General features: G+C 48.9%; 1 protein-coding gene across 6 annotated transcripts in view; it reads left to right on the top strand.

Moving 5' to 3' along the window:
* GSE1 (Gse1 coiled-coil protein) overlaps nt 1-16,451 on the top strand; it is a 1,027,427-nt gene that overhangs the window by 592,136 nt on the left and 418,840 nt on the right. The gene's annotated exons all lie outside the window — the stretch shown is intronic.

Raw genomic sequence — 16,451 nt, 5'->3', positions numbered from 1 at the left:
AAAAAATTAACTATTTTATGCTCTCTTACACACTCACTTCCTGGAGTCCCTTTCTCTTACCTCTTCCTTAGTTCCTCCTCCTCAAAATAAAATTCCATAATGGACTATGTGAACCGTGGTCCAAGCCTCGAAATTTCATAATATCAACAAATACTTTCATATTCCATTTTTTGGCATATTATACAAATGTTTTATTTTTTTTAATTAAATACAAAATCAGACGAAAATACGTACAATGTAGTAACATTATCACTTGCCTTCCGTGGATATCACATTTTTATTCGCGATAATATTTCTTGAATAATCTTGATATTATCCCTAAAAAATCCGTTAGCATGATCGAATGATGTGCCTCAATGGGTTGTAGAACCCCTCTGGGAGCACCACGCATGGAGCCTCCGCCTCGGTAGAATGGCATGTCTGGTCCAGAGCAGCACTCCTTAGAACGTGCCAGAACACTTCCTGGCTGCCTGGCAGAACGTTCCAGAAACACTTACTGGCTGCCTGGCAGAACGTTCTGGAACACTTCATGGCTGCCTGGCAGAATGTTCCAGAACACTCCATGGCTGCCCGGCAGAATGTGCCAGAGTACTTCCTGGCTGCCCCACAGAACGTTCCGGAACGTGCCAGAACACTTCATGGCCACCTGGCAGAACGTGCCAGAACACTTCCTGGCTGCCTGGCAGAACGTTCCAGAAACACTCCATGGCTGACTAGCAGAACGTTCCAGACCACTCCATGGCTGCCCGGCAGAACGTGCCAGAACACTTCAAGGCTGCCGCTGCCCGGCAGAACGTTCCGGAACACTTCATGGCTGCCTGGCCCTGAGAGTAGCACAGAGCTCATTACCCGGTGGCTCTTCCCCATCTGCACCTTCCAGGAAATAAATGGAGCTGTCGGGTGCTCCGGAAGGTGCAATCTGTCTGAAGAAAGTAGTGCGAGATGCGCTATCTGTTGGATTTATAGGTGGAAGAGGACTTCGTGGGACAACTTGGAGGTGGGGGGGAGTTAAAGATTGGGTGGGGGGGAGGGTTGGGCAGCAGCCTGCTTCTCTTTATTCCCTGGTCTCATCAGATCTCCTCAGTCCTGGTGATGCGTCTGTGTGCACTGCTCAGAGTCTGCGCCATGTTGGTGCAGGGCCTGGCTGTTCCATTTAACCACAAGGGCCTCAGGCAATATCCATTCTTGCCTCTCTCACTGCTGACGTCTCTGTGTACATAATCTGGAAGTTAAGGCCATGTTGGTGCTGACGTCATTGCCTGACATGGTCTTATGTAGACATTCTTGAATATCCGGCCATGTTGTTGGCGGCCACCTTTCATGGTGTTGTATCTTAGTGGAACTTCCTGAAGCTGGCATGACTGTGGACACAGCACTCCTGTCTCTGGCCTTGGGCGTGTACATAACTGTAGTGAAGCTCATGCCATACCAATGTCCCTCCACGTGCCACATTGAGATTCCCACATTGTACATGCAGACCTTCCTCATGCTGTTATTCCTGTATTCAGAGCGTCAAATTCATGCCCTGTGGGCTCATGCCCCATTAGTGCCAAAGGCCATTCATCATGTAGCCCCTCTTGCAGCTTGTTGAAACTCAGCCCATGCCAGTATGGGCCTCACTTTCACCAGTGTTGCTTTGTGAATCTCAGGTAATGTTGGTGTAGACCCAGTGGTTAATTTGTGAACAAATAAGTGCAGGGGCTCTCGTCAGGAAGCATATTGCATCAATCCATTGCTTCTATTAGCGCCACCTATAAATAAAACTAACTACAAACCTTGAATCCCTCAAGTGGGGAGAGGATGTGGCGAAATGGCCAGAGCTGCGGACCTTGGAGCTGGGCAACCAGCTCTGAGTCTTAGCATAGGCTCAGCATTCTGTGATTCTCTGTGAATCATTGAATCTGCCCATGCCTATAAATAATGAATGTGTCCTTAATTGGTGCTCATGAAAAGCGCTCCAATACCTTTTGGTCGAGTTCACGCTATGAGCTTATGTGTTGCAGATTAAGGGCTGGTTCCAAGCAAGGGAAACAACTGGCTCAAATTAAGCTCTGTGTAGACCCCACTTTGGTGCATCTAATGGAAACTCATCCAGTGACTTACTTCCACCATTGTTCCTTCATGCACGACATGTCGGCGTAGGCTTGAGTCCATGCAGTGACCATTGGTGCACACTTGCCTCTTCCTCCCATGGGTCTTGCAGCATGCGGAAAGCATTGCGTAGTGTCTTCCAGAATGCCCACAGCTCACCTTTTGCAGCTTCAAGGTGTCCGCCAGCCCTGCCTGGGGGTCTGCTACCTTTTGATGGTGGTTTGTAAATGCATCACTCGTAGAGTAGGGGCCACTGCCTATTTACATAGCTTCCAGGAGAGGACTGGGTGGTGTAGTCTAGGCACACTGAAATCATCACGCCCTGTCAACACAGGAATGATTCAATTTTGAAAACGCTCCCTTGTGTCTGGTACACTTTCATGCATGTATCAAAGGCGGCCATTACCTGGGAATATGTGCCTTTTGGGCGCCTGTTGTCTGAAGTCTATGCGACCTAGTTATTTAGGACCTACATGATAGAGATACACTTTGATGTTACTAACTCATTCTGGTTTTTACAGCAAAATGTGACTATAATTGAATTTCAAAAACGAATTTCAGAGTGTTTTTAATCTCTCCCCATCTGCCAATCCCGTGAACTATACTACTTACACATTAAACCAACTGGAAGGTGTTTTTCTGTGGTAAGTCAGTGCTATAAAATCATATATAATATAATGCAACATGATGTTAAATTGTATGTGTCCACAACAGGCCTCGGATCTGGCAAGTGTATGCAATTCATCTTTTGATTCGTAAGTCGAAAACGCCAAAGCATTTATTGAAATGAAAATATATCTTTTTCAAGTAGCTTTCAAATATCAACTTGCATGCAGATCGAGAAATACTGATGTTACGGATGGTTTTATTCAACGTCCGCAAAAGGAGCAAGCATTAGCCTGGAGGGCATAGTGTGCTGTCCCATTGAGAAATGCTTGTAAGGCCCTGGTGACGAGTGCTGATGTCAGTCAATCAATCAATCAGGATTTATAAAGCTCAGCTTATCAACTGATAGGATATCCAGGCGATTGCATGTCTCGGAGGCTTTTTTGAACAGCCAGGTCTTGAGGGCCATTCAGAATTTGGAAATGAGGTGATGGTCTGGAGTAGTGTGGGGAGGCTGTTCCAGGTCTTTGCTGTGATGTGAGAGGAGTGTCCTCCTCTTCTGCTTCAGTAGATGCAGGGAGTATGGGTAAGTGAGAGGTAGGCTGAGCACAGTCTTCTGGACAGTTGATGGAAGTTCAGGCGGTGGTTAATGTTGGCATGTCCTTGATTGTGTAGAGCCTTGTGTGCATGGGTCAGCACCTTGAACTGGCATATCTTCTGTACAGTGAGCCAACGGAGTTTCCTGAGGTGGGGTGTGATGCGGGTTGGTCGGGGAAGTCTGAGGATGAGTCTGGCTGCGGCGTTATGTATCGTCTTAAGTCTCCGAAAGGGACTGTCATGTGGTGTCAATAACTGTACTGTGCCCTTCTGAGAAGCACTGATGCGGTGCCAGTGAACATACCATGCACTTTTGAGGTGTGTTTGTGTTTCCTCAATGACTGCATTAAGTTCTATTAAGACCTAGTCCTGGTGCCTCCCCAGTAACTGTGCTGGGCCCTATAGATAATATACAGTACTAGTATCCTGGACCGATAAGCCATTTAAAGCAAAATACACAACATTTTAACTCTTTGCCACCATTTCTAGCCTGTCCTCCTTTTGTGGTACAGGATAAACACAGTCACTTAAAATGTGATGTAAGTGAGGTGTAAAGTCATACTGGTTTGATGCAATAACAAAACTCAACAGTAAAACCTCTGCAGAGAAGTGCACCTATCCTGCTATCCCCAGGTATATAATAATGGGGGGAATATCCCAAATATGTTTACGTGCACACAGCTCAAGCACCCACTGTCAATGTGCGGTCCTTAGCCGGACTATACAAATTTGCAACCAGAGTCAGCCGGTGCACCAATAAATGCTTGCATATTAAACAGCAATAAACAAGGAACAAAATCAGTTTCAGAAATGTGCTTTCCAAGTCTTCTTTTTTTATTCGCAAATACTTCAGATGTGACATGCGTTATGTAGTGAAGAACAGATAACGTGTTTCGTCCATTACATTTGACTTCTTCATGGCATGAGCCATGTGTTCATACATGTGGTGATAAGGTGTTCTGCTTGGGTTTTCGGATCAGATAGAACCCGCTCATCAGAGCCTCACTAACCCAGTCAGAACGTTACCCCCTCCCTCTCCCTAGGGCCTATCTACAATAGGTAACCACATATATCTTACCACCTAAGGACAGGGACTTCCTACTATACATACCAAGACCTCTTATAATCGGCGGCCTCGCGATCCCATACGGATCCAGACCTCTCTGCCCATACGACAGTATCACAAGTGGCGGCCTCGCGATCCCATACGAATCCAGACCTCTCTGCCCATACGACAGTATCACAAGTGGCGGCCTCGCGATCCCATACGAATCCAGACCTCTCTACCTAGACGGCAGTCTCAGCACAATCGGCGGCCTCGCGATCCCATACGAATCCAGACCTCTCTGCCCATACGACAGTATCACAAGTGGCGGCCTCGCGATCCCATACGAATCTAGACCTCTCTACCCAGACGGCAGTCTCAGCACAATCGGCGGCCTCGCGATCCCATACGAATCCAGACCTCTCTGCCCATACGACAGTATCACAAGTGGCGGCCTCGCGATCCCATACGAATCCAGACCTCTCTGCCCATACGACAGTATCACAAGTGGCGGCCTCGCGATCCCATACGAATCCAGACCTCTCTACCTAGACGGCAGTCTCAGCACAATCGGCGGCCTCGCGATCCCATACGAATCCAGACCTCTCTGCCCATACGACAGTATCACAAGTGGCGGCCTCGCGATCCCATACGAATCCAGACCTCTCTACCCAGACGGCAGTCTCAGCACAATCGGCGGCCTCGCGATCCCATACGAATCCAGACCTCTCTGCCCATACGACAGTATCACAAGTGGCGGCCTCGCGATCCCATACGAATCCAGACCTCTCTACCCAGACGGCAGTCTCAGCACAATCGGCGGCCTCGCGATCCCATACGAATCCAGACCTCTCTGCCCATACGACAGTATCACAAGTGGCGGCCTCGCGATCCCATACGAATCCAGACCTCTCTACCCAGACGGCAGTCTCAGCACAATCGGCGGCCTCGCGATCCCCTACGAATCCAGACCTCTCTGCCCATACGACAGTATCACAAGTGGCGGCCTCGCGATCCCATACGAATCCAGACCTCTCTACCCAGACGGCAGTCTCAGCACAAGTGGCGGCCTCGCGATCCCATACGAATCCAGACCTCTCTACCCAGACGGCAGTCTCAGCACAATCGGCGGCCTCGCGATCCCCTACGAATCCAGACCTCTCTGCCCATACGACAGTATCACAAGTGGCGGCCTCGCGATCCTATACGAATCCAGACCTCTCTACCTAGACGGCAGTCTCATACGACAGTTCATCCTATGATCACCATAACATACAAAAAGGGAATCAGTCTCACTATTCATCAGATCACACAAGGATTGCCAGTTCGAGCATAGCCTGTTCTCAGGTTCGAGGGGCTCCTCTTTCCCTTATTCAGTTACCACTTACCTGATCAGGGTTAACATCTGTTCATGTAGCCGCAGCTGACTAGAAGAATAGGCTACCCTCTCATACAAGAACACGCAGCACATGTTGGTTCACTACAAACTGGGTACTTTATTACTCATTACATACACAATCACATAACATTACGATATAACACATAACCTGCAAAGAAAAGTGAAAGATTAAGTTGTACACTCTAATAAGAAAGGGTCGACATCACCTTAGTAGTATGTAGCCTGCACTCAGTGGTCATCTAGGTTCCTTTCTCGTCTGTGCCTCGGCTCGCCTGGAATCACCCTTCTCCGAGTCACTGGGACCTCTTCCTTTTCGGCTACTCTCTCCTCTCTGGCTATTCTGCTAGGAGAGTATCTGTCTCTCGGTTCTTCTCCACCTTCAAAATGGCGTCTGTCTTCCCTGGAATAAGTAGTAGCTTTACTGCTAACGGCTAGATGCCGCCTACGGACTGAACATGTAACTCCCTCAGACTTTCACTAATATAGAGGTGCGTTTCTTCATGGAAAATTCCGGCCCGTAACCTGCCGCCCACCAAATTCTTGTACCTCCCGTACCAAGGACACGTTCCCAGCCGGCCGGCCTGATGTAGTGTCTTCGGCATGAAGAAAAATACAATCCTTCGATAAGGGCCGGCCTGAACCGGTTCTCTCCAAGCGAATAACACCTCATAACTAAAACATTACATTTGACCTAGAAGCATCCCAAGCTGCCGGAGCAGAAATAAAGATGGAGTCTCTCCCGTTTGAGGCCTACCAGGCCTGAATTCAGCACAGCTCCATGAAATACCCTCACTACAGGACAGGTTATCCCTAATACTAACAAATCTATCCCCTAGGCTATGTGTGCAAGCCCTGATCTATGGGGAAGAGCACAGAATCATGTCGAAGTGCCTAGTAAATAGGCTCCATTCACTACTCTAACCCTTAGACTTGAATGATAAGAGACTGAAGTCACATTCCATCATTGTTCCTCACAAGAAGGCCGGGAAAATCGAGCAGAACATAAGGTTAACCAGATTTCCTCCCAAATCTTTGGGTGATGACAAGTCGGTCCATGTAGATAAAAATTGAATACTAGATAGCCATAGAAAACATATTCAAAATGGAAGTGATACGATATCTTTCATATCTTGTGGAGATACCATAAAGGAACCTTCTCATACCGGCGCTTATCAGTGTGCCGAGCGGATGGGTGATTTGCCTTTGGTCTCCTCAATTGTGATTGACCTCGTAAACTCCCTATATTTGATGGATCATACCTATTTTACACTTCCATTTTGAATACGTTTTCCACGGCTATCTAGTAGTCTATTTTTATCTACAAAGACTGACTTGTCCTCACCCTCACCGACGCTCAACACCACCACCAACCCCAGTCACTCTCAACCTCTACCGCAAACGACTACTAGACACAAAGAAAAGAGCCCTTACCCTCAGACTTAAAGCCAGATCTAAGAACTGCAAAGAACTCTTTACCATTGTCAAGGGGTTCTCCAATCCCACAGCAGCCAACAGTGACATCACACAATCCCAAACACTCTATGATGCCCTCTTAAACATTTTCAACCAGAAGATCGCCATGATCTACAACAAATTCGAGCCTCAGCCCAGCGACCCAAACCTTCTAGACTAGCCGGACTCCGCCACCACTGCCAAACAGAAGATCAAATGAAAACCCCTATGGAACATAGACACCACTGCCTTAATGAAAACCATACACATGTGAGCGCCCCTCTTCCCCTGCCCCCACTTCATCTACAACTTAGGGAGCAGCAACATCTCCCCTGCTCTCACCACAATCATCAACTCCTCCCCAAGCACCACCACCTTCCTGGCAAACTGGAAAAATGCAGAAGTCACCACCCTGTTAAAGAAGTCCTGAGCAGACCCCAGCACCCTCAGCAATTACAGACCCATCTCATTCCTACATTTTCCAGCTAAAGCCATGGAGAAAGCCATCAGCATTCAACTCTCTGATCACCTAGAGCATCACCAAGTTCTCAACAGATCTCAATCAGACTTCCACCCCAACCAGAGCAGTAAAATAACCCTCATCACGGCCACCAATACCATCAGAAGCCTTCTCGACGAGGAGAAACAGCCACACTCGTCATCCTCAACCCCCCCCCCCCCCAGCCTTCAACACCGTCTCCCACAACATACTCATCAGAAGGCTTCACCTCCTGTGCATCCATGGGCTAGCCCTTCCCTCACTGGAATAACGCAATGTGTGATACTACCACCCTACACCTCAGAACCCCATAAATCTAATCTGCAGGATCCCTCAAGGCTTGTCGCTCAGCCCAACCCTCTTCAGTGTTTACATGGCACTCCTCGTAGACCTTGTCAAATCTCACGGCATGAGCATCATCTCATATGCCGATGACACTCTGCTCATTCCCTCCCTAACAGGCAGATCCAATAATATCAATATCGCCAACTGCATGAGCAATGTCACATCATGGATGAGCAACAACTGCCTCCAGCTCAGCTTGGACAAAGCTGAAGTCCTGATTTTTTAAAACAACCACTCCCTCTGGGATGCCTCGTGTTTACCCGCCAAACAGGGCTCCCCACCCACCGCTAGTGACCATGCCAAGATCTCAGGATCATCCTTGACACCAACCTCACCATGAATAACAGATCAACGTTGTCTCCTCATCATCCTTCCACATCCTGCGAATGCTACGCAAGGTCTTCAGATGGATCCCTATGAACTCCAGACAAACGGTCACCCAGGCTCTAATCATAATGGACTATGGAAACGCACTCTATGCCTTAATTCCAGCCCGCATCCAATGCCGAATCCGAACCACTCAGAACGCTGCTGCCAGACACATCTTAAACATCCCATGAAACGCCCACATCTCACCCAACCTCAACACACTCCACTGGCTCCCAGTCCAAGAAAGATGTTAATTCAACCTACTCACGTGGACCTACTAAGCCCTCCACAAAATCTGACCAGCATACCTCAATTACTGCTTCAAATGTTACCAACCCACCACACACCTTCGGTCAGCCTCCCAGGCTACTGTATGCACCCCTTGCATGAAGAGGACTAGAGCGGGGGACAATTCTTCTCACACATCACAGCCAAAGCCTGGAACAACCTCCGGCTAGACCTCAGACCCACCCCCCCCCCCCCCCCCCACCTCTCATGGACTCCCAAAAGAGTTCAAGACCTGGCTCTTCTAGAAAAAAAATGGTATGATTCTATCTGCCCATCTTTCTTGGGCCCTCTTCCTACTCAGCGCCAGGATGCCCTCGCAGGTGATTAGACACGCTTTACAAATCCAAATAGCATAACACAACAAATCCTACAATTTACAGCGATTTGAATGGGGTTTGGTGATTGAGCACAGCTTGTTCCTTGTGTAAACTATCCCTTTTGTTTGTGGCATTAAAAGCTACAGTGGCCATTTTATGTTCGTGGGATCTGTGTACAAAGGTTGAAATCACAGTGTCTTTTGCTCACCTGTGTGCAGTGCCGGACTGGCTGTAGCGGGCATTGGGCATTTCACCGGGAGGCTGGAAGGGTGGGACTGGTTTTGGGGCAGTGGGGGCCGGTTTTGCAGCAGTGCTGCAGTATCGGCCCCCAGTAACAAAAGCAGCAGTGCTGGGGGGCAGTTTAGTTAAGCAGCAGTGCTGGGGGGCAGTTTAGTTAAGCAGCAGTGCTTTACACTTGTACCTTCGCCCAACACCCCCCATCTCCGGGGCCGGTCTGAGAAATTGCCAGGGCTGCTTCGTGTTCTCAGTCCGGCCCTGCCTGCGTGTGCATGCCCACTAGATGGGAGCAATGTGTTATGCACCTTTAATGCTCTAACGGTCCTTCTACCCCCCCCCCCCCCCCCCCAGCTTTACAGTATTAATCATTCCTTGGTCTCATTGCCCTTCTTCACAGGTTCGAGGAAACCTTGTTCTCAATTGCTTGAGTTTCCTGGCACCGGTGATCTCAAGGGTGGCAGGACACCACCGGTGACTTCGTTTCTTAAGCTTGTGGCTTAGCTGATTGGGTTTCAGATCACAGCGCACCTCCGGGAGGCCTTCGGGCCAGCTCTCCGGCTCTGGTTCCAAATCACTCGCTGTATCCTGAGGTCGCTATACTCCCACTTCTAGGGTGCTACGGCACCTTCTGCTACATCACTTGAATTCCCTGCCAGCCTTCAGTCCTTGTCACTGCAGCATTCATGGGTGCCAGGCAACCTTGCCCTTCATTCCTTGACTGCCTAGGTGAGCCCTCTGTACCCGGCATCACACTACTCCCCGCCTCCTGGGCTCACTTTCCTCCCCCAGATGGTTCGCTTCACTAAGACACCAGGAGATTAAATGACAGCGCACAGGTGAGAGGACAGGATCGGCTGCACACCTGAGAACACGACGCTGATGAGCCTGTTTACTTAATTAATTGGCTCTCTGAGAGTGACGCTAGTGTCTGTGTACATGTCGCACTGGGCGGCAGTGCTTGGCAGCCTGAAATGCAGCGAACGCAAGACTAGACTTTAAATAAGGGTGCAATTATTTTCTGAATAATTGAAGGACAGTGGGCCCACATCAGAGCTTTGAGCAGCTCTCTTACACTGACTCACAGCATTCATGCTGAGAGGGACCAAGTGCCCTGGGGATGTGGATGCAGGGGCATCTGATGGACCACGCAGAGAGCAGTGCATGCTGCTGAATGGAGAAACGCCATATATTGATCACTCAGGTAAGAACCATCCCTCATGGCTACTTATACAGTCGTGCTTGTGGTTACATGTCTCCTCTGATACCCTATATCTATAGCCTTCTGAGAGCGCGTTTTTTGACTCCTGGCATGTGCACAAATACCAGATCTTTGCTTCTCACTTAACTAAGTCCACACTCTAAAACATCTCTCCCCTGTGTGAAGGGTCCTTGCTATATATAAAATCTGCCCTCTGAAGTGTGGTTCCCCTCTACTGCTTTTGGCCATTTCTGCAAGGTTTATTCTTCACATCTATGCAGTGTAGAAAGTCTATCCCTTTCAAATGGTGTGTGCTTTCTTGTAGAAAATCTCTTCTACAGCGGTCTTTTCTCTATAGAAGGCCTCTCCTATCTAGAAGGTTACTTATCTGGTATCCCCTCACTATGGAAGATCAGTCCTCTTTCCTTGTGGATAGTGTGTCCCCAAGACATGTGTACCCTCGGTGGGTCTGTTTTTAGCCGTGTCTCACTCTATGGAAGGCCTCTCTTCACATTAGTTGCCAGTAGAAAGTCCATCCTAGGGTAATAAATCATCATCTATTAATTCTCTCTCCTTCCATTTTAGTAAGCTCAATGCTCTGTCCATGTTATCCGTGTACAGAAGAGCTATTTCCTTTCAAGATTGACCCATGTAATGACCCAATCTGGTGGCCTCTAAAAAAGGTCTATCCACTTACCACGTATGGCTTTGTCGAAGTTTGTCCAAACCCTGTGGGACGTCTGTGTAAAATATCCTACCTCTGGCCATGTTGGTGCCCATAAAAGGTGTCACCTGGCAATGCCTGCCTTCATTAGGCCGGTCTTCTGGTCATTTATGCTCATGATTTGAGGCCTTCGATTAGGCTGGCCATGTAGGAGTCCTACCTGAGGTGTATCGTTTAGCAGTGCAGGTTCTCTCTAGAACCTCTACGCCATTCCCATTAGGTCCACTAAAAATAGTGCATCTACTGATAGTGATGGCCCTCTCGAAAAGGCCCATCCTCTAGCAGTACCAACCCTCTATAGAATGTCTATCTTATGTATGTTCATGTGCGCCCTCTAAATACTGTCTACCCTCTAGCAGTTTCAATCCTCCATAGAATGCGTCTCTTCTATCTTGGCATTTATGCCATCTACGTAAGGGCCATCGTCTAGCAGTTTTAGTCCTCCATAGACTGCCTGTCTTCAACCTTCCCAAATACTTCCATCGATATAAGGGCTACCCCCAGCAGTTTCAGCCCCTTGTAGAAGTTTTGTTGCATGCTTGACGAGGCAGGCCCTGTATTGAAGGTCAATCTCCTGGCAGTGTGAAAACAGCTGTACAGAAATCATACCCTCGGCGGTGTAGGACTCTACGTAGGTTTTGTCCGCTGACAATGTTAGACCTCTATGGGTCTATTCTCTAACTACTTATCTTTGTGTACTGGGTTCATCTGTTGCAAAATGTGGCATCTCTAAAAATGGTGTATCCTCCTCCTGTGCTGCTCGCTATTGAATATCTGTCACACGGCCATGTTGCATCTCTTTAAAAGATCTCTGCCATCCTCTGGCTGTGCTACCCATCCAAAGATCTCTATCTCCTAAAGAAGGCCTTTCTTTCTGAAGGTCTAGTTTCTATAAGAACCAATCTCCCTTAAAGACCCTCTTTCTCTGGCCTTGCCAGTCTTCTATAGACTGTCACCTGGCCATGCCATCTCTTTATAGAGGTTCAAGATCTCGCCCAGTTGACCTTTTTATAGAGAGGATGTTTTAAGAGGTCTACTCTTGCCTCATGTCTGTCCTCTTGAAATGTTTTGTTTTCTGGGTACTTCAGCTCTCTCTAGCATTCCCTACACAGGATTTATGATTTAGAGATTACCCATTATTTTGACTTGTGTACCTCCTATAAAAGTTTCATACTCTAACTAGCTCATCATTCTATATAAAATGTGCATAGTTTGCAGTATGCCCATCCTACGTAGAAGGTCAGTCCTATCACTGTGTCATCCTGTAGAAAGTCTCACATCTTGCCAACACCTGTAGAAGATGGATCTTCTAGCTCTGTCAGTCTTTCTGATACATCCTGTGTGTATAAGATGTCTCACTTTGAAGAGCATGTGCAGCATGTATTCAGCTAAAAGAATCCACATGCAGCTGGGTTCTTTTATTGCTTTCTAGACTTGAGCTAAGAGTAGAATCTTTAGCACCCTAAAGAAAGAGGACAGGCCTAAAGGGGTTAATGGCCTGAGCTTCGAAGCAGTGAGTGCCTGCAGGAGGAGACAGTTGGAATGGAGTACCTGCTGGAGGAGATAGTTGGAATGGAGTACCTGCTGGAGGCGAGGGTTGAAATGGAGTGCCTGCAGGACGTGAGAGTTGAAATGTTGTGTCTGCAGGAGGTGCGAGTTGGAATGGAGTACCTCCCAGGAGGAGAGAGTTGGAATGGAGTGCCTGCAGTAGGTGAGGGAGGTAATGGAGTGCCTGCAGGAGGCAAGAGTGGTAATGGAGTGCCTGCGGGAGGTAAAAGTTGGCATAAAGTTCCTGCAGGAGATGAGGGTGGAAATGGACTGTCCACAGGAGAAGAGAGTGGGAATAGAGTGCCTGCAGAGAGCAGAAATGGAGTGTGCACAAGAGGGGAGAGGGGGGATGGAGTGTCCGCAGGAGGGGAGAGTGGGAATGGAGTGTCTGCAGAAGGTGAGAGTGGGAAGTGAGTGCCTGCAGGAGGCGGGAGTGTAATGGATTGCCTACAGGATGTGAGAATTGGAGTGGAGTACCTGCAGGAGGTGAGAGTGGGAATGGAGTGCCTGCAGGAGGTGAGAGTGGGAATGGAGTGCCTGCAGGAGGTGAGAGTGGGAATGGAGTGCCTACAGGAGGTGAGAGTGGGAATGGAGTGTCTGCAGGAGGTGAGAGTGGGAGTGCCTGGAGGAAGTGAGAGTGGGAATGGAGTGCCCTCCGGAGATGAGAGTGGGAATGGAGTGCCCTCAGGAGGTGATAGTGGGAATGGATTGCATGCAAGAGGTTAGAGTGGGAATGGAGTGCCTGCAGGAGGCGGGAGTGTGATTGATTGCCTGCAGGAGGTGAGAGTTGGAGTGGAGTACCTGCAGGAGGTGAGAGTGGGAATGGAGTGCCTGCAGGAGGTGAGAGTTGGAGTGGAGTACCTGCAGGAGGTGAGAGTGTGAATGGAGTACCTCCAGGAGGTGAGAGTGGGAGTGGAGTGCCTGCAGGAGGTGAGAGTGGGAATGGAGTGCCTGCAAGAGGTGAGAGCTGGATTGGAGGGCCTGCAGGGGTGAGAGGGGGAATGGAGTGTCTGCAGGAGGTGAGAGGGGGAATGGAGTGCCTGCAGGAGGTGAGAGTTGGAATGGAGTGCCTGCAGGAGGTGGGTTACAGACTCTTCAGCCCACGATTGAAAGGGGATTACACATATGTAGATGTGATCAACCCAGAGACTGCTCTTTGAGACCCATTGGCACTGGATCTACAACACGGAAGACACCAGGGCACATTTGTTATGAATGTCTCAAGGCACCTGTAAGACCGTTTTGACACACGTGTTCTGCACCTCTTGTTTTAAAAAGGGAATACAAACTCGGCAGTCAGAATCAAGTATCTTAAAATTAGTCATCTGTTAAGTGTCCTTTATGAGGAGCATATGGCTGTTGGGTAGCTGAGTTTGTCTACACTGGAGTGGTAAATCAAAGGGCCTCAACCAAAGTAGGCATATCTATCTTCCACCAGAGAAGCAAACATCTGGAGGTGATGTCACCCATCCAATCCTGCTAGGGTAACCAGGAGGTCATGAAAATGATTGTGACGATGAAAACCCTAGGGTAGTAGATATGGCTCTGCAGCACCAAACCTCCCGTGGTTGTGGAAACTGTTTCAAAATGATGTTCTGCTGAGAGGATTGGTCGGCCTGTGATGAGATAATGTGAAGTCACAGAGGATGGTTAACCTAGCGTGGTTGTGGAGAGCGAGGAACGCTTGGTGAATGCCGTATTATGTGGAGAGGTCTGTTCACCAGCATGAAAGAGTGCAAGGGATTGGGGGAGAGGCTGCTTTTGACCAGGTGAGTTTCAAATTCACCAGTCACCAGTGGGGAAGGCTAGCACAGTCAAGGCTAGAACGATGTCGCGTGCACTATGATTGCATCTCGCCCTTTCATGGTGGGCCAGGACCTGAGGATGACCTGGTTCCCCTGTGGTATTGCTTCGTAAAGCACTGAGGTGACGTTGTCTGCCGCTCTCTCTGGGAGGTGAAGAGCCACCATGGCTTCTTCTTGGCTATCAGGTTGTGTAGGTGATAACTGGTTCTTTGCTAGTGATCAGCGGCTGATGAGGAGGCAAAAGGTGCATCACAGTGGGTGGAGGTCTGGGGGAAGATAAGTGGCTGCCTCTTCGAAGACCATATGAGATCTGGTTGTGTTGGGGAAGGAAGGAAGCGACAGAGAAAAAAAGCAAATGAGGACAAAGGTATATAGTGTTTCCTCAGTGGTGTGTGGGAATGGAGTGAGAAGAGAAAGTGTGCTGTAGTTGGAGGATATAGGCACAGGTCTTATAGAGATTGAGAGCAGGTGGATTCCGAGCGCAGTAAATAGTGTATCCTCTGGAATTTCCAGAGTTCTATAGGTAGCATATCTGTCTGTACTTCGAGAGCTTATAGGAGGCGAGTCCGGCACTTTCTGAGTTCTATTGGAGGTGTCTCACCCAGCCAATAAAGAGCTCCATAGGCAGACGCGCCTCTATTCAGAGTGCTGTGTCCCAACCTCAGCCTTGCAATCAGAGAGCTTTGGGAGGGCTTTCTTCCACCCTTTCTGAGCTTTGTAGGAGGACTCGTCTACAGACCTTTCAAAGATCTCTAAGAGGTCCCTTTTCCAGGCCCTGTAGATGGAGTTCCATAGGGCAGCCTTCTGTGGGCCTTCTAGAACTCTGACTTACATGTGACCCTTCCCCCAACACACTAAGAATTCTGCACGAGGCCTCATTTCCATCCATGTCACTGTTCCATAGAGCTCACCTATAATCTGCTGAGAACTTTGTAAGTGGTACATCTACCCACCATTTCAAAACTTTAGAGGGGTCTTTCCTCCAAGCCTTTTATACCCCTATAGGAATTCTCTATTCAAGTCTACGTCTCCGTTGTATAGGAGCCTCTCCCATGAGCCCTTCAGAGCACCTGTAAGGTGGCTTTCTGTGTCCAGGTTGGGGCTCTCTAGAAGGTTGCTCCTCAAGTCAATGATGAAGAGCTCTATAGGTTGTCACTTCTCAGGTCCCTGTAGAGCTCTCTGTGGTATCCCTCCTCCCACCCTTGGTACAGCCCCTCTGTAGCCTGCCATGTCTCAGTCTATGGAATCAAAGCCCTATGTGAATTCTCTTCCCTCCTTATCTTCAGAGCATCACATGAGGTCTTTCCTTCAGCCTTTGGAAACCTTTCTGAAATCTATAGGCAGGCCCTTGTACGGTGCTTAAATATCTCTCAGTAGGCCGCTCGAGGAGTGGCCTCGCATCACATCCTTTCAGACTAACACAGGGGGCTGTTTCTCCGATCCTGGGTCTCAGCTCTGGTGGCATCTCATCCGGTCATTTCAGAGCCTTCCCTGTGGTCACTTCTGTCCTTGTTCCCAACTCTGTAGGTGATCTCCTCTGTATCCCCGAATTCAGACCTTTGTGTACAATTCCTTCCTCGCACCTCTTTCTGATCTGCAGGGAGTAGCTCCGCGGGGCTGGATTCCAGTCTTTGTAGGTGTCCACAGGTTCTTTCTGAGAGTCACCTGAGTTCTTCTGCTGGCCCTCTCGGAGCTCTATAGCTGACCTCTCCCCCCACCCTTTGAGCTCTATGGATGGGGCGTCCTGTGGCACTTTCAGAGCTCTGACTCCTCCACCATCTCTGGATTCAAAGCTCTCTAGGACTCTCTGGCCCTTTCAGTGCGTTTTCAAAAATTCAGTGCCCAGGCGGCCCCCACAAACACAGTCTCCTGCCCTCGACGTCGTGCGTGGCGCCCTTAGCTGTGCTGTAATTCAGAGGCCCTTCTGCATT

The sequence above is a fragment of the Triturus cristatus genome, chromosome 12 (assembly GCF_964204655.1).
Source record: "Triturus cristatus chromosome 12, aTriCri1.1, whole genome shotgun sequence".
Classification (NCBI taxonomy): domain Eukaryota; kingdom Metazoa; phylum Chordata; class Amphibia; order Caudata; family Salamandridae; genus Triturus; species Triturus cristatus.
Note: the sequence above shows the minus strand (reverse complement) of the source record. Positions and strands in the feature narration are given on the sequence as shown.